The following is a 25,445-nucleotide window of genomic DNA, read 5'->3' as shown; positions in this document are numbered from 1 at the left end:
AAATATATTTGATGTTTATCCCATCTAGGGACAAGTTCTTTTTACTTTTTGTTCTTTCCAAGTTGCTCTAGCTAATCTCTGACTTTGGAGACTTAAGCTGCTTTCCCCTTCCCCCATTCCTTTCCTTTCAAAAATATTGCTGACTGTAGAGTTTTAGTTCTGGCTTCTGGCATTGTGGAAAGCAGATGGCAGGTTGTTGCTCTGCCCTTTATTCTTCCTTAATCACCGAGTGTTTAGCGATTTTGTCTTTTGTGCAGTCAGGCTTTCCAAGCGATCAGGAATCTTTTTACCTGATGAATCTTTTTTTGAGCATTAGAGAGTAACTTATTCCTCCACAATTGCAAATATGTTTCACACAATGGGGTGTTTTGTCTTGAAACGCAGGCTCTTCCCCAGAAAGGATCAGTAGGAATCTACAGAGCAAACTAGCATGCACTGTAAGTGGAAAGCAGATGGTATTGCAGCTGCCACCAGCTGTGTGCCCCCTCCCGCTCCCCCAGTACTGGTTGGATGGATGATGTAATGGAAACAAGGGGAAAAAAATTCTTTCTGTGGTGTTGGAGTCTCTCACAGCCTGTCAGTGTCACAGAGAGGCAGAAACAGACCTTAAGGCGTTAGTTTGCAGCTGTCATGTGACCCTTGAAGCCAAATGAAACATAATGTCTGGAAAAATAGGCTTGTGATGAAGCATCTCAGCTGCTGTTGGCAGAAACTTTCTAGGCTTTTTCTTTTCCTGTTGGATTTTTTCCCTCATTTATATTGCACTAGAGTTTTCCTCCTTCCTTGGTTCCAACCCTCCCCCTGCTCATGTATTTACATTTCTCTGTTTTAATTAGCTGTTGTGTTGGCAGTTTGTTTCTCATTGTAAAATTAGGGGAAATTTGTTCAATTTGGTAAATTTGTTACATTGCCAACAGAATAACATAAAAAGGTCTGCAAAGAGATGTGTGCATGTGACCAAAATATCATTGCTCAGATTGTTTGTGCACTTAATTTCCAATAGTAACTTTTTGAAACGCATCTTTTAGATGAAATGACTTAGATGTATCTGTAGCATTATTTTTTCTTAGGCTCCTGACAGAGAGCACATTGATATGGATGAATAGATTTATCTCTACAACCAACTCCACTGAAATTTGGATAGGAAAAATTACTCAGCAGTAAATACAAAACAATTTGTAATGTGGTAAAGTTGTGAAAATAGCCATAAAGGCAACTGTAAATGTAAATGGTAAATTTCTACCATGCTTTTTTATTTTATTAGAACTGAAGAATTGTTGTACCAGTGTAGTTTTTTAAAAAGCATTTTTACAATTCAGTTGGTATTTATGTCATGTCAATTAAATGTCCAGATTGTAGCTGAACTTTGATTTAAGACACTGCAGTAATTTTGAAAAAGAAATATTCCAGAGAAATGCAGATGGCTGTATTAGTTGAATTTATATCCTGATTATCTCTTACTGGATAAACTCATGTTTTCATTTTTCAAGCTGAGCAACTGCTTTGTAGTGTTTGAGGATTTATTGAAACCATGCTATGTTTTTGAGGACTTTATTATAGACTCTTATGGCCCTAATAGCATAATTGTTCTCCAAGGATTTTGAAATCAAAACAGTGCAAGTGTTTTAGATACTGCGTGGAACAACAATAATAATAAAAGAATACCTTTTGGTGGCATACCAAGTTTATTTACAACAAAGCTTCCACAGAGTCAGGGATATACTGCAATTTGACAGCCATCCATGAAACATAGAAGACAAAAGGTCATAGATAGTATGCCTGCTCAAATTCAGATTCGAAACTTGGCATTTTAGCCAAAATGGCCCCAAATCAGTAAAACCCAGATCCAATTTAAAAATAAAAATAAAAATTGGATTGGTAAAATCAGAATTAATTCCAAAATATCAAAATTATTTATGGAAACACTTTGGATTTTAGGAATTAGCAAAATGTAATAGGATCCATTCCCCAAATAGAAGTGAATGGGGAAATTGATCATTAAAAATCACCGAAACGTGAAACTTGCCACACATGTGGGGAAGGGCATCAGGGCCCCGTAGTGAATTTGAAGACAATTGGTCAATCCCTGATATTTGGTGAATTTTTGAAATTTGTTTTAAAATGGTGGAAAATGGTGAAATCTGGCTTGTTTCAAGCCAGAACTTTACAAAAACTTCTGAAAATGAAGGAGGAGGAGGGGAACACATTTGGATGAAAAATGACATTTAGAACATAAAAACAGCCCTGCTGGATCAGGCCCAAGGCCTATCAGGTCCAGCATCCTGTTTCACCACAGTGGCCCACAGGCATGCCATCTCTCTTGCTGTTATTCGCTTGCAGCTGGTACTTATAGACATTGTACCTCTGTGGCTGGAGGTGCCCTATAGCTACCAGACTAATAGCCATTGATAGACATACTATGTGAATTTGTCTAAGCCCCTTTTAAAGCCATCCAATGTAGGGGCTATGACCATATCACATGGCAGAGAATTCCATAGATTAATTATGTGCTGTGTGAAAAGGTACTTCCTTTTGTTGATCCTAAATTTCCTGACTTTCAGTTTCATGGTATGGCCTCTGACACTAGAGTTGTGAAAGAGGGAGAAAAAATTATCTCTGTGTGCATGGAAGTGTTTAGAAAGAATTTCTTTGATTTTATATTAATTTTTGTCTTCCCCATTTTAGAAGAACATAGAGTAAAAGTGAAAGTACTTTTAATATGTTTGTTTTCGTGTTTAGAAATAATTTTTCACTCTCCTTTCTAGCCATTAAGGGATTAAAAGATGTGTGAAGTCCATTTAATCCCTTATAAAAGGTCTATCTGTTCTTGCAAATGGAGAAGAAAAAAATTAATATAAAATTAAAGGAATGTCCTTTTTACTTTATTGTGGTGGAATTATGGTCCAAGGAAGGGCTTTAGATCCAAAGCTTTTTGTAAAGTTCTGGCTTGAAACAAGCTGGATTTCACCATTTTTTGGCTGTTTTTGATTTTTTTTCTAAAAATTGACCAAAAACTAGAGCTTTGAAGAAGAAAATTGCACAGAGTCCTTCCAATTTGGATTTCATTGTCTACCAGATTTCATGACTGTATGCCCATCTGTTCTGGAAATATAAAAGTGAGGGGCATGCTGTTACCTATTTTGATGAAGGCAATGGTCATATTCCTCCACATGCTGGTGGAATGATATCCATGGAGGTTCATCAGTTTCAACATTTTTTGTAAAGTTCTGGCTTGAAACATGCCGATGACACCATTTTAAGCTCGTTGTTGTTAAACATATTTTTATACCACTCAAAACTGACATCTCTGGGTGGTTTGATACAGTAAAAGTTGAAACATTGCAACGATATAATTTTTTACAATTCATCAAAAATCAGGGGATTGACCAATTCTCTTTAAATTCACTGCAGGGTGCCCTGACCTTCCCCACATGTGTGACAAGTTTCAAGGCTCTAGGACCAATTGGTGATTTTTGTTTGATATCTCCATTGACGACTATGGGGAAAATCTGAATTTAAGTTGGAATTTGGATTCGGATTCTGAATCCGATCTGATATCCATTATTGCAAGTGCCCATAGAATCCAAATCTGATATTGTCAAATTCAGATCAGGTCAAATCCAAATTTTCTGAACGTGCACAGGCCTAATAGTATGAGTTCATTTTGTGACTGAAATTGTCTTTAAGTAAGTTGAAGCCTGTGGAAAATTTAGGTGTGTTGTTGTTGTTGTTGGAACATAGGAAGCTGCCATATACTGAGTCAGACCATTGGTCTATCGAGCTCAGTATTGTCTTCACAGACTGGCGGCAGCTTCTCCAAGGTTGCAGGCAGGAATCTCTCTCAGCCCTATCTTGGAGAAGCCAGGGAGGGAACTTGAAACCTTGGTTTGTTTTTTTAGGAGATGAAGGAAAGTGAAACAGCCAATTAATGGGCTTCTGTAGCCCCTGTTAAAGTTGATGGGGGCTTTCCAGCCCACTGCCTCTGATAGCCTGAGGAAAGGGACTCTCTCACAGGGATCTATACAGCTTCCTGGCAAGTAAGGGCTGTTCAGAGTCACATTTCTTCATAAAGTTATGTATATGAGCTATATGAACAAGACTGTGAACATGGGGAGCTAGCTACATCCATGACTCTGCTTGCTAAAAGGTATCACTGCACTCCCAGAAATGGCTGTGTCTCCTGACGCATACAGTCTGGATCATGTGATCTTTTCTCCATGATTGAACATAGAGTTGTCAACTCTTAAAATAAAGAATTGTACTTGAGAGGCTTGGGGCAGACCAGAACAGGTCAGGTTCTGGGTGGAGTCAAGGTAGTGTCCTGCACAAAAGTTGTCTACCTACCAGAGATGTGCAGCTTTAAAAAAACAGAAAATGCCAGGGGAAAAGTATCTCAACCTTGCCTCCTTGTTTTGTTATAGGTGAATTTTAAAAAATATCTAGGACATTACCCCCCCCCCCCCAGTTGGTTGGCTACCCTGCTGAGCGATGAAGCAGCATGTATATGTGAGGAGGCAGTAGTCATTTCTGTGAATATGGCTGTACTTTTTTTCAGAAGGAGGATGTGAATGTTTGTCTAATATGGTTTTGTTTTTTTTGTTCCAGTGAGAGAACCCATGGTAATAACTACAGGAGGTATTGGAGGACCAGGAAAATATCTTAATATGTTGGATTATAAACTAAATGAGTTGTTGTCAGTGTCAAGTTATAAGCCAGATGCTTGAATTCCAGTCAATACTATAGGCTGCATTGAAGTCTATTTTTGTCCCCCGTTCCAGCTGCTCTCAGATGATTCTTCTCACTGGGAGCCACCTTCCATCTCATTGATTCTCTGTTTCCCAAATATTTATACAAGATTTTACCTTAGATGTGGATACCTGTGAAATTTAATTGACATGGAAGATATACTGAAGCATAGGTAAGCTATGTTGATGGCTTATTAGAGAGAAACTTCAGAGGTAGTTGTTCTTAGGCTTCAGTTTACAAGGTGTTTTTCACATTGCCCATTTGGGACCAGAACTAAATCCCTCTTTGCCTACACTAGATTCCAGAAGAAGGGAGCAATTTCTTTTTCCTAGCAGCCAAAACAGGCAGCCATGGCACTTCTTGTTGTTTGCATACCACTCTTGATGTCCTTTGAACCCTGTCACTGCTTCAGCAGCAGCACACAGAGTCCTAGCATCTAGTAGATTTAGCAGCAGCCTCTAGGCCAGAGCTACACAATCTTGGCCCTCCAGCTCTTTTTGAACTACAACTCCCATTATCCCCAGCCACAGTGGCCAATAGTGAGGGATAATGGTGGCTGTAGTCCAATGTCTGCAGGAGGACCAACGTTGTGCAGCCCTGCTCTAGGCCATCCCTTTCCATTTTTTTAATAATCATTTGCTTATTTGGCAGTGTCTGCTTTTCCTTGAGAACTTGCATGGAATAATCTAGTTACTTTGGTAGCGGGAGGGCGAAATAAAAGTTGATGCTGGGTGGTGGCACTATTGTGCTGGTATTGGATTTGGCTCAGAGTATGAGATCATTCATTCATTATTTTACATATTTTTATACTGCCAAAAACTTACGTCTCTGGGCAGTTTACAAATACGACAGTTGCTAGAAACCATCAATGTTTATTTTAGCTTCAGTTGTATTAAATGTTATCTAGACTGGACGTTGAAAATCATGGTTGGTGAGTACCACAGTGAAATGGGCAGTACAGATGTAGGCAGCCAGCGGGTCCGGTCTTTGATAGCGGTCTTCTGTGTTGGACAGAGGGTGGAGGATGGGTTATGTTTGTTTTTCTCATACTTTTGACAGCCTTAGGGTGGGGTCAGGGACATTCATAGCCAGTTTTTGTGGGATAAATTTTTGTGGGAGGTCCTTTCTGTGATTATGAAGGGGCTCCTTTTTCTCTTGGTTAGTGCCTGGCTAGTTACAATTATGTGTCAGATGAGGAATTAGGGAGCACCTTTGGGCATTCAGGAGTGGCTATTACAGCTGTGGTGGGGATTATTTCCAGTAGATTATTTCAACTTTTCTCAAAGTGGTTAGAGTCAGCCCAGCTCCTGTGCCATAGTTATCGACTGCTTTTAAAAATATATCAAAACAAATTATGATCTTCCAGAGTCTCACTTAAGAAGCCACAACAAACATGAGGGATCCAATTTGGCTTGTATAACTGAGACCTGGTTGGTGGAAGCTAGTGGCCTGGTATGGGCTCAGCTTCTCCCTGCTGTGTACTCTGTGGGAGAACACTAGGGGAAGGAGGCGGGTGGGACAGAATGGAGTGACTGTGATCCATCAGAATAACATCTCCCTTACCAGGATCCATGTGAGACAATTGGACCATATTGAGTGTGTGTATCTTGGCCTTGGTACTTGGGATAGATTATGGATTCACAAATCACCAGGGCCAGATGGCATCCATCCAAGAGTCCTCAAAGAACTCCAATGTGAAATTGCCGACCTCCTTGCTAAAATTTTCAACTTATCCCTGAAATCGGGCTCTGTACCAGAGGACCGGAGAGTAGCAAATGTAACACCGATTTTAAAAAAGGGACCCAGGGGCGATCTGGGAAATTACAGGCCAGTTAGCCTAATGTCCGTTCCAGGCAAATTGATGGAAAGCATCCTCAAGGATAAAATTGTAAAGCACCTAGAAGAACAGGCCCTGCTGGGAGTGAGCCAGCATGTCTTCCGCAAAGGTAAATCTTGCCTCACCAACCTTTTGGACTTCTTTGAGAGTGTCAACGAGTGTGTGGATCAAGGTGATCCAGTTGACATAGTATACCTGGATTTCCAAAAAGCTTTTGACAATGTTCCTCGTCAATGACTCCTGAGGAAACTTAGCAGTCATGGGATAAGGGGACAGGTACATGTGTGGATTGCTAACTGGCTGAAAGACAGGAAACAGAGGGTAGGTATAAATGGAGAGTTTTCACAATGGAGGGAAGTAAGAAGTGGGGTCCCCCAGGGATCTGTACTGGGACCGGTGCTTTTTAATTTATTCATAACTGAATAAATGGTTTGGAGAATTTGGAGAGAGAGAAATTCTTTTTGGAGAATTTGAAGAGAGAGAAATTCTTTTCTCTCTCACATAACACTAGAACCAGGGGTCACTCCATGAAATTGATTGCCAGGAGGTCTAGGACCAACAAACGGAAGTACTTTTTCACACAACGCGTGATCCACTTGTGTAACTCTCTGCCACAGGACGTAGTGACAGCCAACAACCTGGATGGCTTTAAGAGGGGTTTGGATAACTTCATGGAGGAGAGGTCCATCAATGGCTGCTAGTCGGAGGGCTGTGGGCCACCTCCTGTCTCAAAAGGCAGGATGGCTCTGAGAACCAGTTGCAGGGGAGAAATGGCAGGAGAGAGGGCATACCCTCAACTCCTGCTTGCAGCTTCCAGCAGCATCTGGTGGGCCACTGTGAGAAACAGGATGCTGGACTAGATGGGCCTTGGGCCTGATCCAGCAGGGCTGTTCTTATGTTTTTATGAGTCCATTGGTATACCGAGCACCCTGTTGTCCAATGGAATCCTTAACTGAGCTGACAGAGGTGGTTGTGGAGTTGGTGTTGGAGTCGCCCAGTCTTTTGTTGTTGTGTGACTTCAGTGTTCACTTCAGGGCTGGCTTGTCTGGTGCAGCTCAGGAGTTCGTAGTGGCCATGGCAATTATGGGCCTGGGAATATCCCAATTGGCCCAAACAACTGGGAATGTTTGGACCAAAACACACTGCTGGTAACACTCTTGATTTGGTTTTTTGCTCAGATCAGGATGGCGTTCCATAGGTGGGGACTCCTAGAGTGTCATGGACGGACCACCACCATTGTCACGGACAGACCATCTGGTTAAGATTTGTTTTGTGGCCACAACCCACTTCATGGGTACAGGACCTATTAGGCTGGTTCACTCAAGAAGGCTGTTGGATCCTATAGGATTCCAAAAGGCCCTGGAGGGTTTTAGAGTTGCTTCTGACAGTGATTCTGCTGATGCCCTGGTGGAGGCCTGGAATAGGGAGCTTACCAGGTCAGTAGACATTATTGCCCCTAAGCGCCTTCTCTGTTATGCTTCAAAATTGGCTCCATGGTATACTGAACAACTAAGGGATTTGAAGCAGCAAGGGAGAAGAAGTGGAGGAAGATCCAACTTGACTCTGATAAGACACTGCATAAAACCCATTTGAAGGTTTATTCTGTGGCAATATGTGCAACGAAGAAGCAGTTCTATTCTGCACATATTGCATCCGCATGTTTGCGTCCAGCGGAGTTGTTCAGAGTTGTGAGGTGGTTGACTCAGGCTCCCTCCTCTCTGAACCTAGATTTGTTCATCATCCAGTTGTGATGCTTTAAAAAACCTTTTTGTGAATAAAATCTCTCGCATTCAACCTGACTTGGATTCCACAGTTATGGTGGGCTCAATTGTAGAGGTGTCCAGTAACTCCTGTGGTTCAATTAGAATGGATAGGTTTCAATTTGTGACTCCTGAGGATGCGGACAAACTCCTTAGAGGTGTTTGGCCTACCACTTGTCCTTGGGATCCATGCCCAACTTGGCTTATAACATCTAACAGGGAGGCTGTTAGAGATGGCCTAGTTGACATCATAAATGTCTTTCTGAGGGAGGGCAGGATGCCTCCATATCTGAAGGGGGCAATTGTGAAACCTTTACTTAAGAAGCCTGCCCTAGAGCCTTTGGTGCTGGATAATTACAGGCAAGTCTCCAACCTCCCTTGGGTGGACAAAGCAATTGAGATGGTGTGGTTGATCAACTCCAGGTAGTTTTGGATGATACTGATCCATTTCTAACTGGGTTTAGATGAAACTATGAGGTGGAGACACTTGGTTGGCCTGATGGATGATCTCTACCAAGGAATGGACAGAGGGAGTGTGATTCTGTTGGTTCTTTTGGACCTGTCTGCAGTTTTTGATCCTGTTGACCATGGAATCCTTCTGGATTGCTTGAGGGATTTGGAAATAGGTGGTACTGCACTGAAGTGGTTCTATTCCTATCTCACAGGTACATTCCAGATGGTGTTGCTAGGAGATAGTTGCTCTCTGAAATTAGAGCTATTGTATGGTATCTCTCAGGGCTCCATCCCATCTCTAATGCTTTTAAACATCTACATGAAACTGCTGGGTGAGATCATCAGGAGATTTGGAGCAGGGTATTATCAATAAGCTGATTACACCCAAATCTGGATGGCGTTGCACTCCCTCCGAAGGAAAATGTATGTAGCCTGGGAGTGCTTTTGGACTGGAGCCAGGCCTCATGCTGGTATCTTAGGTTAAGGCTATGGCCAGGAGTGCTTTCTAACAAGTTTGGTTGATTTGACAGCTGTGTCCGTTCCTTGAAGATAGTGATTTCAGAATGGTGGTGCACTCTCTGGTCACCTCTAGGCTTGACTACTACAATGTGCTCTACATGGGTTGCCTTTTTAAGTAGTTCGGAAACTTCAGTTGGTCCAAAATGCAGCGGCTAGATTGGTCTCCAGGGTTTCTCAGAGACACCACATTATGCCTGTTTGCATTGGCTGTCAGTAGTTTTCCAGGCAAAATACAAAGTGCTGGCAGTTACCTTTAAAGCCCTAAATGGCTTAGGGCCGGGTTACCTTGGAGAGCGCTTTATTCTACATGATCCCCACCGCACATTAAGGTCATCAAGAGAGGTCCATCTCCAGATGCTGCCACCTTGTGTGGCAGCCATGAACGGGCCTTCCCTGTAGTAGCTCCTGGGCTGTGGAATATGCTCCCTATAGATATATCTTTGTCAGCCTTTAAAAAAGCCCTTGGGATGCATTTTTATAGTAAACTTTGAATGTTTTAAATTGTTTTGCCTCATTGTAATAGTTTGCTTTATTGTGTTTTTATTTTATTTATGGTTGTGAACTGCCTAGAACCTTCGGAGTCAGGCGGCATATAAGTAAGTAAGTAAGAAAGGAGTAGAGGGCCTGCTAAAATATACACGCATGTTGCTAGGAACCATCTTAGGAAAAATGTGTTAGCCTAAGGTAGTTGTGATTTGAGTTCCTGTACGTGATTACTGACTTTCATTATCTGTTTCCGTTCCTCAAATAAAAACGCTACTCTTGGCAAGGCCAGTATTTTCTATTCTTTGCATAAGGCAATTTTCATTCATGTGCAGAACTCCTGCTAAATGCTTTTTACGTGTTACTTTTTTCTGAAATAGGAGGAGAAAAATCTTTGAAGAAGCTACGTAATTGTCTAATTCACTGCTAAATCTATGGAAGTTTTATTGTTGGTTTTAACTCCAAGAAGTTTCCTTTTCATTACTACCTCTATAAAAATGTAAGTAATAAAGTTTGCACAGTATTAAGGACAAGTATATCCAAATCCAGAAGAAGTACTGGGAGAGATGAAATACCAGATGTGAGGTATTAGGTTGCATGTTTGTCCAACTGTTACTGCAATCATTTGTACAGTGATGTAGTCTTGCAGCTTCTGTCTCTTGGCAACATACACAAAATATACCACAGTGATGGAGCCCTTATGATGGTAGCTGATGTATAAGAGACAGTACCTAATCTGTCTAAACCTATTCCTGCAAACCTGTTATTTGCTATGTAGCACTATAATATTGTATTTATATATTTGTCACATTTGCATCCCATCCTTATGGCAGTGCAAACACCCTCTCATTTTATTCTCACAACAACCCTGTAAGGTAGGCTGGTTTGAAAGATGATGGCTTGCTTAGTACTCTTCACTGATCCTCAGGCTGAGGAGGAATTTGTACCTGAAGTTATTTTCACATTAGACCTTTTCTCTGGATTTGCTAACCTTTGTTTACTATCTTTTTATGGAGCATGAAGTTGATGATGATATCAAGTAGTTGCATTTGTGTATTTTCTGTGTTGTCATCCACTGTTTTTTTGATCTGATTTCTGGTGATATTTTATAATAATATACATCTGTGGGTAGGCAAAGTGCTATTGAATTTATTTTAGGCTACTGTGACTTTCATTAGATATTTCCTGTTTACATGTCTAGCCCATTTTATTATTATTTATTACGTATAAATCACTGTTCTTTTCCATCGTGGTAGTGAGGTACATAGATATTTTTTCTTGTTGGTTCTGGCCACTGTTCCCTTTAAGGAATGCGCATGTGCGCGCGCTCACAAGATTTTCGATGTCCACTCACTTCAATTTAGATCCCGCTCAGGTTGAATCAGGAATGCCACATTCTGAGTGCAGGTGCGCACACACTGCCTTGATACTGCCGCCCAGAACAAAACTCATTCCGCACAGAGATGAAAATAATTAGAGGGACCACTGGTTCTGGCTAAAGGATTAATGAATTGGTATCTGAATTACCTTGTCTTGGCTTCTGTTCCTTTGAGGGGAGGCTTTAGTCACTGGCATCCTTGCATTATTTTTCTTTCTTTTTAAATGAAGGAATAGAACTTTGTTGCTAAAAAGTAAAAATAGTAATGAGAGGAAATTGGTAATTAAAGCTTTCCCCCTCCATTAGGAACAGAGATTGACATGGGGCAATTCAGCAAAAGAATCCAAGGGGCAGTTTAGCAGACTAATTCCCCAACTGGTATCATAGGAAGCAGTAATGCAGGCTGAACCTGTGGCTGACATCTGAGCCCTGCTCATTAGCCTGCTTTAAGCAAGATCTGTTTGGTAGGATGACCAAAATGAACAGTCATTTGGTGTTCAGTTGTGGCATAATATCAGGTGTAATTATTCATTATGGGGAAAGGGTGCTGTGCTTTTAATGAATATGTGAAAGAGAGGATTTTGGAAGTTAGATGTACCCTTCTGAGTACTTCTGTGATTGGAAATGCTACATCTCCTGGAATTATTTTCTCTCCAGAAGTATTTAAGTAGCATTGCAACTAATTATTGAAGTGTGGTCATGCTTACTTACCTGTCTGCCACCACTGATGCTTTGCTTGGACCTGGCAGCTCAAGGGCAGCTGTGTCTGAAATTGTCTTTGCACCATCACATTAGGATGCACGTGCAAGCCTCTGTCCACATCTCGCCTTAAATGGTCAACAATGAAACAAGAAAGATTGCTTCACACGTTATGTTCAGCATTCATACAATGAGTGCACAGTGTACACAGTTAGAGATCTGTACACAAGTACAATTATTCACACATTAGGTTGAACACAGGTACAGCAGTATATTTCTTATTTGCCCCATGTATCTGAGGGGCCTGTGCCCAGGTTCACTTTTAACAGGAACACAGTTACCATCATTCACACAAACACATGTATGAGAGTACAGATATCTGTATGCAGCATAATGTCTGAATCAGGCTAGAAAAGAGCCATGTGTGGTGTGATCAGCAACAGCCTGTCCCTGTTCTCACATCCCCCACATGAAGTTTGCTCAGCATTGCCACTATCTACATATATGTGCTGCAGAGTCTGCCTTGTTTATAGCTATCTTGCATAGCAAAGCTAGCCTTACTCTCTTTAGTGGATGCCTCTCTCACGATGTATGCAGCATATATTATTAAAGCTTCCCCAATCAATCCTGAGAATTGTAGTTTGGTGAAAGTACCAGAATTGGCAATTTTCCCATGGTGTACAGATATAGTCTTGCTTACCTGACTCATTAAATGTATGTATACAAACTACACTGATGTGGGTTATGCCTTCTCTATGAATTGTTTCACAATTGGACAATCCCAACATTAGCATATGAAAATGTATTACCTCATCCAGTATTTAGTTTCATTACATACAGTACTACTCTTGTTCTACATGTGGCCTTACTTGAAGGCAGAAGTTCTTAGTATGTATAGAGTTGACACCAAACTTAAAAATGGGTCTTTAGGACTTAATCCTGCCCATGGTTTATATCACTAATAGACGTTTTCCCAATTTATGCTGTTTTAAAGAGAACAAAGTTTGTGCTTAAAGGTTAGTTAGCTGCAAACTTCATTTTGTTATGCAAAAAGTGGTTTTATGTAAGAATAATGGATGACAAACCTCATTCTTAATATATGCCATGATCAGACTCCGTGCTGTCATACCTAGGAACCCATAGATTGTCAGCAGCATTGATGGAGAACTGCATGCTGACTGTTGCTACCTGTAGTAATCAATTTCATGTTACAAGTTATTTGCTTATAGCAGCATTATAATAAGGTGGCATTGAGTCCCTTGGTTTCTGTCTGTGCTGGCAAAATGTATAACTTTTAGGTATGCTGCTTAAGCAGGATAAGTCTTACTGACTCATAATGCTCAGTCGAAGTTAAGCAAATAGGCCTTCATACTGCTTTTATCTTATTGAAACCAGTCACTTGCTAACATGATAGGTCTCAGATACTAAGGCTTTCTGGTCTTATATGTTGAGCTCTTCTGCAGGAACATATACTGCAAAAAGAGCCAAACTCCACATGATTGCAAACCCTGGTGATCAGGGTTCCTGATTGTGCAGAGATGCCCTAAGCATGTACAAATCCTTATGGGTGCATTATACAGGAGGACCTTGTTAATTGTGGGTCCAGAACTCGTGGTTTCACGTATCCGTGGTTGGGTAATTAGCACCTGACTTCAGCATAGACAGAAAAAACCACGGGAGAGAAAGGGTTCAACCCTTGTATCCATGGGTTGGGGATGGAGGTCATTTCTGGCTGCCATTTTGAGCACCAGGGCCATTTTGTGGCCCATTTGCTGGAAAAATGGGGCAAAACATGTGCTTTTTGGCTGATTTTGGGCACCGTTTTTGCTTTTGGGCATGGTAGGGCACTTCATGGGGGTGATTGGGGGGAGACGGGGGAACCGTGATTTCCAGCCAATTTGGGGCAGTTCGGAACCTAACCCCCTTCTATTCCCATAGCCCTAATACTCCAGTATCTGTGGATTTACTATCTGCAGCCCCCCACCTGGAACAGAATCCCCACAAATAATTGGGTTTTCCTGTAACTGCACACAGTGCATGGCTCCTGGATACTGTGACCAGAGGATATGATCCTGCTCTTTCTCCATGCATTCAGACTTTGTAGGGCAGGGAGGCATGTGAGTTTCTGAGAAGTATAGAAAAAAAATAAGAGCCTTCTTGTGAACTTCATCAACAGCTATGCACTCAAATGCTTCATGTTGCCCCTTGCTCTTATGTGTCTTTGTGTGACATAGCTGTTCAGGAAACTGTAGGGTAAGGGCATGCAGCTGCACTGATGGCTGCTTTATTTCCCTAGGATCCATTTTCCGAACCTTTGTGAGGGTGCCGCCTCTGTCCTTGTATCAACCAGGGTATTTAGGTGTAATGTTAAGGTGCTGTGTCAGCACAGTAATTTATAAGACATGAGTAGGTGCACTGAATCTATGAAGCTTTCTTCCAAGTATCCAGGATATCAGGACTGCTCAAGCAGTCACAAAGTTCATTTCTTTCAATAGAAACAACAAAATGTTACATTGTAAGTACTGTTGCTGACATTCTGCTTGTGTGTCATTCTTTAGATATTTCTGTTTAGGAAGTTTTGTCTCCAGTCACATATTGAAAACCAAAGGCATTGTGATAGAAATGAGCTTCCTGCTATTGACTCCGTACTCCAAAAAATGTATGCCTTAAGGCTTGGATTAAAATTTGTTTTGAAAAGGAACTCTTGCTGAAACTTCATGCTGATTTCTACAAGTAGACTAAGCCAGACTTTCTCTGCTGTGGTAATCCCAGCTGGTCATCATGAAAGAATAGATGATTGTGTGTATCAAGGAGAAATGAACACACATCTCTGTCACCATAGGAAAACTGAGAGTTGTACATATCCTAAGGCCACACCAGAGTATGAATCAGCTCAAGGAAATGGACATACTCTCTAATATTCTCTCAGTGTTCATAAGAACATCAGTGTACACAGCACAATTAACTGCCATTTAAAGGGCAAAACATCCTTCAAAAATTAGGTCAGAACCTAATCAAAATTTGGACGTTTTGGCTCATACTGGTGTACCAGCTCATGTGTTCAAGTGGAATTTACAGGAATTATTCCTGATATCTTTTCTTCTTTCTGTTTTACTTAGGAAACTTTGCATTCTACAAAGGAATTAAATTCATATTGATCAAATGTGTGGGGGTGGATATAGATATTAATTAAGAGTTAAAAAGCATAAGATTCTCTCTGAACTTGAAACAAGTCACAATTCAATGTTTTCTCCATATATGAGGTCATCTGTTCATATGTGAAATTAAAGTGGTCAGTTCTGATACCCATTGAACATATTTCTACCAACATGTCAAACAGGGTTTCCCTTGAATTTTCCTTTCTTCAATTTTGCAACAGTATCATTGGAATATTCTCATTTATTGAAAGGATTAGGCCATTAACTGTCAAGCCTTGTAATTTTTTTTTAAAAAAATACTATTATATATTTGTTTAAATCATGCTTTCATCCAAGGAGCTTTGGGTGGCACAATGAGGTTTTCTAGTTTCGTCCTCACAATGTTTATGTGAGGTTGGTTAGACTGAAAGGAAGGCACTTGCCTAAGGTTACTTGGTAAATGCCATGGTTCACCATGAATTTGAATCTGGGTTCCCCTTTGCCAACTCAACAGTCTATCCACTAATCATACTGGCTCTTTTCAAAATGACCTGTATTATTTTAAATGACCTGCATTATTTGAGAATAGGGGCTCAATCCCTGAGATATAAGTGGAAATCCTATCAGACAGAATGCTGGGCTGTGCCTAGGCTGCCTACAAAACCTGAGAACTTATTTTCAGAGCAGAATAATCTCAGATGGATATTTTTCTGCTGGACTGCATGAGTCTAGGAAGAAAGCAAGTCCCTGCATTTTAAATGTATATTTCTTAGCATACTGTTGGGATTAATAAATTATTTGTTCCAAAGGCAACTTCAGCTTTAGTTTTAGTGTAAGAAAATGAAAGATCTTCCTAAGACCTAAAACACCCTTGACCCAAATGTATTTTATAATATTTTGCTTGGTAATTGCTACTGATAAGCAAATCTGGTTAAACTTGAAGAAAGTACTCAGACATTTCTTAAGGTATTCTGAAACTGATGCAAAGGCTCAGGTATTTCAGATATGAGAGATGTGCAGATTGCATAAGATGTTATACATTGCTCACTCTAAGATACTGAGTCCTGTCTGCCCTTAAAACCCTTTGTTCTCTTGGCTGAATGCAGTTAATTAGCTACTGTCTCCATAGCAACTGCCTCATAGTCCAAAAACATTGTCTAGTTTTTGCAGTTTAGCTTATCACACTGTTTACCTGAAGGGCTTTTCACTGCGCTGGGTCTCATTTGAGTTGGCTGCATGCCTGTTCACGGAAGTGAATTGTCAAGACAGAAAAACACCATGGCAGCAAGATGCTGAACAGGGCTGTGCTGTGTGAAACCAGAAATATTTTTAAAAGTTCTGCAAAAACAGAAGTTGAAGTTTGCAGTGATTTACATTAAGCTTTAAATTATTGGGCTTGCCACTACTATGTTACATTTTAATAGAAAGGCCGTTATTCACAATCCCTTCCTGTGTGCAGACTGTAGTCTGACCTATTGAAAGTTCTCTTGTTTTTAAGAGCATGGAATAATTAGTAATCTCTCAGCCTGCTGCTCTATAATTAGAGCACCTTCCATACACTGAACAAAAAAAAAAAAAAAAAAAATCCAGCAAAAATTTCCTTTAACAGTCCTGCCATTTCAAAAGCCAATTTCTTGGGTATTAAGGAGGTTTTATTGTCTGCTAGTTATTTGTTCTTTCCAAAATTTCATTTTTCATTTACTTCTGTTTCTGCATAATTTATAAAAGGAATTTTGTGACTGCTGGTATGATACAGGGCATTTTAGACAGGAGAGCTTGAGACACATTCAAAATTGGAAGGGGGAAAAAAACCCATTGACATCTGTCTGTGAATCAATTTATAGACTGACTTGAATTTAACAAGTTGGCATGGACAACCAATTTAATCAGAGTTCTTACTTCTTTGGTAAAACACTGCATTTCAGATATAAAAAAGGAATTGTTATTTAGGGACTAGTGAAGTTGGGGTGATCTGGTTTAATTTTATGTTTTAGTTTGGAATAGGTTCGAAGTCCCAGAGGCGATGGTGTAGAAGTGTGCCCCTGTAGTAGATGGAAGATGCCCCTGTAGTAGATGGTGTAGATGGAAGTGCCAGAGGCGATGGTAGATTGTTGTGCTTGTTTTCTTAATTTATTTTAAAATACACTAATACATTTATGAGGATGAGATTAACTTTAAGCAGATGCATTTCTCAAATGCATATATAAAGCAGACAAAAAGTAGTTTGAAGTTACTTAATATCTTGATACAATTGACAATGTAGAGTTTTATGGCTGAAAATGCTGAATTTTCTTTCATCGTGGAAAACAAAACATATTTTCTGTTATTGTTGCCACAGCAGTCTTTGTCTGACATTACTTGCTTGTCTTACCATCCCCTAATGCTCTCAAAAGTAAATACATTACAGGAGTCACCACTCTAAGACTGTGTGAAGCAGCTGGGGTGCAGTGAGGGGAAAGTGGGCCAGTGTGTACCTAGTGAATACGAATGGCCTCCCCCATCACAGCAGCACCCCTGCCTTCACTACTGCTGCTGGCTGCCTCAGCCTCCTGCCTCTTGGCTCCCAGGATCATCCTCCTCCCTTCCTCCTTCCCATCCGGGGTTGCTGCTGATGGAAGGAGGGGCACACATTCTCCACGGGCTGATGGAAGGATTGCGGGCCTAGGTGGATGGGCAGCAATGGGGTGTGTGTGGCAGCAGTGGTGGGCTTGTCCACGAGAGAGGGGAGGTTTAACTTTAGGTGTCGTGCTGAAAATAGAGTAAGATCTTCTCTGAAGCTTCTGGACTGTGAAGTTAAGAAGAATAAAATGTTCTGTTAAATATTGTAAGCCACTTATTTTTGAGAGTAAGGCATCAATAATTCATTCTAGTAATGTGATGTCAGTTCTAAAGTAATACAAAGTCATCTATTACAGGATAACCTTATTCTTATGTACACACGATCTTCGAAACTGGAGACATTTTAACTGATGTTCTGCAGCCACAAAACGATATCTCCGAAAAGAACATGGTGTTCCGCTACTTATAAAACAAGAGGACTTTACTTTTCTCTGACTACATTTTGTTAGACAACATTAGCAACAAATATTAAAATTGGCATATTTGGTACTGCAGTTATAAAGGAATGTGAGATATTCAACATTTATTTTTTCCTTTTTAAAAACTACATCGTTATAATCTGAAATGGACAAAAGCTGTTAAAAATTAAATCTCCTATTAAGATGATTTTATATACATATATTAAATTCATATTGTAGCACAGTGTAAGGTTCTTACACTGTGATACAGCATTACCTATAAATATTATAGGTACAGATTACCTGTCGTGAATTACCTATAGATTACTAAAAGCCAAAAATAATAGTGTGAGGCAAATGTATATAAGTCATAGTCTCTGAATTCTGGGATTTGATTGCCATCATATTTTGCAAGATTAAAGGTGTGGGCAGTGGCTGGGACTGGGGGGGGGCAAGGATGTTAGGGATGTGCACGGATGCATTCGGGAGGCCGAGGGGGGGGTGTTCTTTAAGATGCAGGGAGGGTGCTTTTACCTTCTCCGTCGCATTTCCCATCTGGTGCTCGCCCCGAAATTGCTGCCGCAGGGCTACAGCATACCTCCTTGCAGCCCTAGTCAGCATCCTATTAGAAGTGGCCGATGCCCGTATGAGAGCGCCAGAGGGGGGGAATGTGGTGGGGGAGGTAAGAGCACCCTCCCTGCTCCTTAAAGATCCCCCTGGCCTCCTGAATGCTTTTGTGCACATCCCAAACTAGCATCCTTGCCCCCCGCCCATCCCAGCCACTGCCCACAACTTTAATCTCGCAAAATATGATGGCAATCAAACTCCAGCATGTGCATCGACCACTTCCGGTAGGACGCTGACCGGGTCTGCAAGGAGGTACGCTGAAGCCCCATGGAAGCGATTTGGGGGAGAGCACCGAAGGGGGAATGCGATGGGGGAGGAAAATGCCACAAAGACCCCCCCCCCCACCAAACCAGCTGGAATGCTGGACATTGCAACCGGTTTGGCGGTCTGTAAAAGAACTGCTGAACTGGTCTGTACACATCCCTGATGCTTGTTGCAAAAACCACACAGTGAATGTTACACATGCATAAGCCTATGATTTCCAGTGGGTCTACTCACAGGTAACAGACTGAGCCACTCAAATCTAGCAACAGTTAGCACCCCTGCCACATACCCCCCAAGAATAAAACAGCCCATGGCTGGTAAAAGATAGCTTACAGTGTCCAGCCAGCCAGGGGAGAAAAGAGGCAGCTGATCTGTGCACTTGTCAGAGAGACACATATGCACTTGTCTCTTTTGTCCTTTTATGTCTAATCTGGGGAGGCAGTGATGCAGGACGCCCAAAGCAATGAGGTGAGGGAAGAGCCTTGATTAGTAGACTATTGCCTCCAGTAGCAGAGTAGAGGTTGAAGCTGCATCAGCCACAAGAGGAAGCAGGAAGTTCTCTGCCTCCCACCAGATCGGTTGTCTTTTCTCCCCTGGATGATTGTAAATTGTTTAAAAATAAATAAACAACCACAGTATTTTCTTTTTCTTTTATGTCCTTTTTTGGTGGTGGGGGGAGGGGGGCGCACAGCACCTCTTACTGGCTGGCTGTGAATGGGGGATGCTGTCTTCATGTCAGGTGAGGGAATTTGTTTGTATTCCTCTGACACTTTCGTAAGAAGGATTTTGAAGTGCCTGAAGTGGCACTTTGGCATTGGAGAGACTAAAGTTCAAACTACTTCTGTCACATACTAGTCAAATCACATAGGCTTTGTTTGAATTGGCCTGTGCCACTAAGCAGATTGCTCAAGAGCTAGGTCCCCTGTTGCTTCATAGCAAGGGAAATCTGAAATGTATTGCCCTGGTGCAATATTTATTTGTTTGAAGTATTTCTCTCCCTAATCCAGGGCAGATTAAACTGTAATCTCATTTTATCCTTATATGTTCCGCCCTGTGAAGTAGGCTAGGCTAATATTCCAGCCTCCTTTTCAGCCCCCCCAAAAACTGTAATTGCTAAGAATGGGTTGAACCAAGTTTTCCCATGCCCAATATTATATGTTGCCACAGGAGCAAAAGATGTGAGACCACCAGATGCACCCTAAACCCCAAATTGCTTGATTCACAGCAGGACTAATTGGAAGCCCTGCTCTTTTAATCTCAGTATGTTGTTGGTGCAATGTTGACTAGTTGATTAATAAATCAAAATTTCATTCATTAAGGAAATAACTCTGCTCATGTTCAGAAGCATTCTACTGAATTATTTTTCAGAGCTCAACATAACTACAGTTTTTCCTAGGATTGCATTTCTTACCTTGGCTATTTTGTGTTTTCTCAAAATTACTATGGTTGGTCATAATGGCATCTATGTGGAAGCAAACTGCTGATTGAAAATAATTTCCTCTGGGCAATTTCTAGAGCTGTATTTTCACATTGTTGGAAAAATGAAGCCTTGTTTCTTGTTGCTGGGTTCAGTGAATCTAAACAAGCATTGTTACTTTTATGAGCAGGAGATGAACTAAATCTGCCTTTTTCTGCTCCAGAGTCTTTTGTGCACCTGACTATTATGATTACATGGGCTTCCCAAATTCCTTATTTAAAATATTTACTTTAATTTTAGTTAATAATTTAATTTCAACAGGAGGTATCAGACATCTCAACAGTACAGTCGGAGGCAAGAAAAGACAACTGTTGTGACACATCTTGATTTATGAAACCCTCCTCCCCTGATTTCCCCTAACCATTCAACAGTCCCCAATGAATTATAATCAGTTTTGAAAAGGATTAAAAAAAAGTTTTAACATAATGAGAACATATTAAATTGGGGCAGGGGAGAAGGCTTTTTGTGCATACATGAGATTCCAGAAGATTAATATTCAATTAGAGAATAATGTTTACTTCATATATACTAATTTAAAGTACCAGATGAGGATAAATATATTACTATCATATATACTTTAAAAAGTAGAATTTCTTAACAGATCTTGGAAGTATGTTTTATATATGAAAAAGAAGACGTTAAATTGTTGTCAGCTACCATAAAAAGCTCGAAGGAATCTTTAAATTTTTACCTCAAGCATAACTTGCAACTACAGTGTTCCATTTGTTCCTATTACAGAATTATGCAAAATCTCTCTCAGACAAAATGAATGTAATGTTTTTAAAAACAGAAGCAAGTGGCTCTGTACAGGAGGAGTTATTCCATATAGATCAACAATACTTTGAACTCATTAATACCCTGGTGTAAACAAACTTATTTTTAATATTAAATCTAAAAATAACTATAGTAAATACAAGACAACTTAAATTCAAATACAAAAATAAATAAAATAGTCATATCTAGAATATTTCCCATTTTTATCTGAATGAATATTTGACTATTAGAAACTAGCTAGGAGCCTCCAATAAGATGGGCCTTGACTGTCAACCTCCCTCCTATGTCTGCTTTTCCCCTCACACTAAATGTACACAAATCTTTCTAAGCCAAGAAAAAGGTTCTAAGCCTAGAACTTCTGTTCTAAGCCTAGATAAAGTGTTTGTTTTTAAAAGAGTGAGAACAAGTATCTTTTTATTGGTTTGAAACAAACTGTACATCCTTTGATCCCATGCAACAGCTTCTGAGCTGCTTTTATTTTATTTATTATCTTATTTTATTCATTCATTCATTCAATTTCTATGCAGCCCTTCCAAAAAGGCTCAGGGCAGTTTACACAGAGAAACAACAAATACATAAGATGGATCCCTGTCCCCAAAGGTCTCACAATCTAAAAAGAAACATAAGTCAGACACCAGCAACAGTCACTGGAGGTACTGTGTTGGGGGTGGATAGGGCCAGTAAATAAAGAGAATCACCACGTTAAAGGGTGCCTCTTTGCCAAGTTAGCAGGGTTTTACACCCCAAGACTGCCCTATTAATTTCAGTGGAAGGGATGCTCTCATATGCAGGAATTTTTTGTATGTGTGGGACATTGGTGTAAAAATTCTGTTTAATCTCTCTTTTTTTATTGTTCAGTATAGTTTAACGTACTATGAATTAACTGCTGTGTTTACCATCAAATAGAATAAAGCTTACTTCTAAGTAGATGAAACTAATTAACAAGAGATGCATGAGAAATATACCAGCCTTGTAATTCACAAAGGTTTTCCTGTTTAACCCAGCTGGTACAAAATAGAGCTGCAAGATTTATTAACTGGGACTGGATGTTTTGAGCAAGTTACCCCAGGTGCTTCATCAGCTGCACTGGCTGCCAGTCCATTTCTGGTCCAATTCAAGGCACTGATTTTAACCTTTAAAGCTCTAAATGGCTTGGGACCAGTTTACCTGAGAGAGTGTCTTGTCCCATATGTCCCAACCTGGACCTTAAAAGATCTTTGCAAGTGGTCCTCTGGATGCCCCTGCCAAATGCAGTGAGGTGAGTGGCTACCAGGGAGAGGGCTTCTTCAGTAGCTGCATCCCATTTATGGAATAGCTTCCATCACTTATTTTGCCAGGTAAAGACTTTTTGTTCACTCAGGCCTCTTAAATTTTGATCTGATTTATTTTTTATTTTATTTTTTATTTTACGTTTTATATCCCACTCTTCCTCCAAGGAGCCCAGAGCAGTGTACTACATACTTAGATTTATCCTCACAACAACCCTGTGAAGTAGGTTAGGCTGAGAGAGTCACCCAGCAAGTATCATGGCTGAATGGGGATTTGAACTTGGGTCTCCCCGGTCCTAGTCCAGTACTCTAACCACTACAGCATGCTGGCTCATATTTAAATAAAATACTATATATAAATGTGTGTGTGTGTGTGTGTGTGTGTATAAAATAAAATTTTGTATTATCTCCCCCCCCCCCTTTTTTTTTTTGGTCTGTTATGATTTGGTGATTATGATAATACTCGATGTCTGGATAAAACAAACCAGTCAATAACACCTGTCTGACTGTGTAAACAAGAAATAATAATAATAATATAGAAGTAGGCATTTTCTTAGGTAACCTGGGCTGATTCCATTTAGGGGTTTAAAGGTAATTATCAGCATTTTGTATTTCTCCAAAAATATATCTGCACTCAGTGCAATTACTTTAAAACATAATGGTCTTGGTGTGTTACCCTTGAAACTAACTTGACTGCCGAATTTTGTGCTAACTGAGGTTTTGGACTATGTTCAAAGTATACATTGCAGTAGTTAAGCCTAGAGGTTACCAGGATATGCAATACTGTTTTAAGATCATTCTCTTCTAGAAATGGATGCAGCTGGTTTATTGGCCAAAAGCTGATGATAAACCCTGATGAACCAAAGAGATACTCGGATCCAGAGGCACTCCTAAACTGTATACCTGTTCCTTCTGGAGGAAATGGCTCCAAGTGACATCATCCTCAATCTGCCTGAGAGATAGGAATGGAACCACTGCAAAACACAGTTGATTCTCATATTTATCTTAAGCTATGTAGTTGTTGAATGACTTCACAACTATGGGCTCGATATGAGGATATGGGAGAAAATAAGGAGAGTGAAGAATTGCACTTTTGCTGCTGGGTGTCATATTACTCAAAGTTTCCTTTTACATGATTATTTGTAATGAAATGGCAATCCCTAATTCTTTATGCAGTTGATGGGTACATATGAATTAGGATCAAATTTAGAAGCCTCAGTTGGACAATGCATGTGATACATTGCATGTGATTATTAAGTAAGATGGGGAGAATGCAGAGGAGCTGAATGAGTTCCTTGCATCTCTCTTCATGGCATGCTCCGGAACTGAGCTCTGGAACTGAGCTTCTCAGGCTTGGAGGCTGAAGAACTTGGCCAGTTTGAGGTGACGAGAGAGAATGTTCTAAACTGTCTTGATAAACTAAAAATTAACCAATTGCCAGGGCCAGATGGCACCCACCCAAGAGTTCTGAAGGAACTCAAATGTGAAACTGACGATTCCTAGCAAAAACATGTAACTTGTCCCTGCATTCAGGCTCTATAAGTCTTGCCTCACTAAACTTTTGGAATTCTTTGAGAGTGTCAAAAGGCAGGTGGAAAAAGGTGATCTTGTTGACATACTATACTTGGACTTCCAAAAAGCTTTTGACAGAGTTCTCCACAAAAGGCTCTTGAGTAAACTTAGCTGTCATGAGATAAGGGGACAGGTTCATGTGTGGATTGGTAATCGGTTGAAGGACAGGAAACAGAGGGTAGGAATAAATAGACAGTTTTCATAATACAGGAAAGTAAGAAGTGGGGTCCCCCAGGGATCTGTACTCGGACCAGTGCTCTTTAACTTGTTCATAAATGATCTAGGTTGGGATAAGCAGCAAAGTGGCCAGATTGGCAGATGACACTAAACTATTTAGAGTAGTGAAATCCGGAGGAGATTGTGAGGAGCTCCCAAAGGATCTCTCTAAACTGGGTGAATGGGACGAAAAGCCCCAACTTCACATATACACTAAAGGGGTCTGAGCTGTCAGTGACTGACCAGGAGAGGGACCTTGGGGTTGTGGTTGACAGCTCATTGAAAGTGTCAACTAAGTGTGTTGCTGCTGTGAAAATGGCAAATTCCATGCTAGGGATCATTATGAAGGGGACTGAAAATAAAGATGATAATATTATAATGCCCTTATACAAATCTATGTCGTGGCCACATATGCAGTAGGGTGTACAGTTCTGGTCAACATATATTAAAGAAGACATTGTAGAAGTGGTCAGGGCCTGGAGCACTTTACTTATGAGCCAAGGCTACAGCATCTGGTGCTTTTAGTTTGGAAATGAGGTGACTGTGGGGAGACATGATAGAGTCATTACAATTATGTAATGAGTAGAGACAGTGAACGGAGAAATTGTGCTCCCTCTCACACAACTCCAGAACCAGCCATCCCATGAAACTGATGGCCAGGAAATTTAGGACTGACAAAAGGTCCTAAAGTTAGCTCATAGTTAATCTATGGAATTCTCTGCCATGGGATATGGTGATGCTTTAAAAGGGGCTTAGACAAATTCATGGAGGGACAGTCTATCAATGGTTACTAGTCTGGTGGCTGTAGGCCACCTCCAGCCTGAGAGGTAAGATGCCTCTGAACACCAGTTGCAGGTGAGCAACAGCAGGAGAGGGGGTTTGCCCTCAGCTCCTGCCTGTGGACTTCTCAGAGGCTTCTGGTAGGCCACTGTATGAAACAGGATACTGGACTAGATAGGCCTTGGACCTGATCCAGCAGGGTTGTTCTTATGTCCCGCCCCCCTCAAGCTAAACTTTGCCACCATATATGATAGAGTGTGTGTGTGTGTGTGTGTGTGTAGTAACGAATGTGTTGGATTCATAAACTAGGACAGAGTTTGCTGCTGGAGACTTTGAATTGAATGCTCCATACTTATTGTTGGACACTAGTGATGCTGACAAAATTTGTAATTCCGTGGTTTGAAATATAAAGTTGCCCATTCCATTATTCTCAGAGGC

General features: G+C 40.6%; 1 protein-coding gene across 7 annotated transcripts in view; it reads left to right on the top strand.

The window, feature by feature from the left end:
* Positions 1–25,445, top strand: part of TEAD1 (TEA domain transcription factor 1) — a 261,923-nt gene that overhangs the window by 112,137 nt on the left and 124,341 nt on the right. The gene's annotated exons all lie outside the window — the stretch shown is intronic.

The sequence above is a fragment of the Hemicordylus capensis genome, chromosome 1 (assembly GCF_027244095.1).
Source record: "Hemicordylus capensis ecotype Gifberg chromosome 1, rHemCap1.1.pri, whole genome shotgun sequence".
Lineage (NCBI taxonomy): Eukaryota > Metazoa > Chordata > Lepidosauria > Squamata > Cordylidae > Hemicordylus > Hemicordylus capensis.
This window is presented reverse-complemented; position numbering and strand designations above follow the sequence as displayed.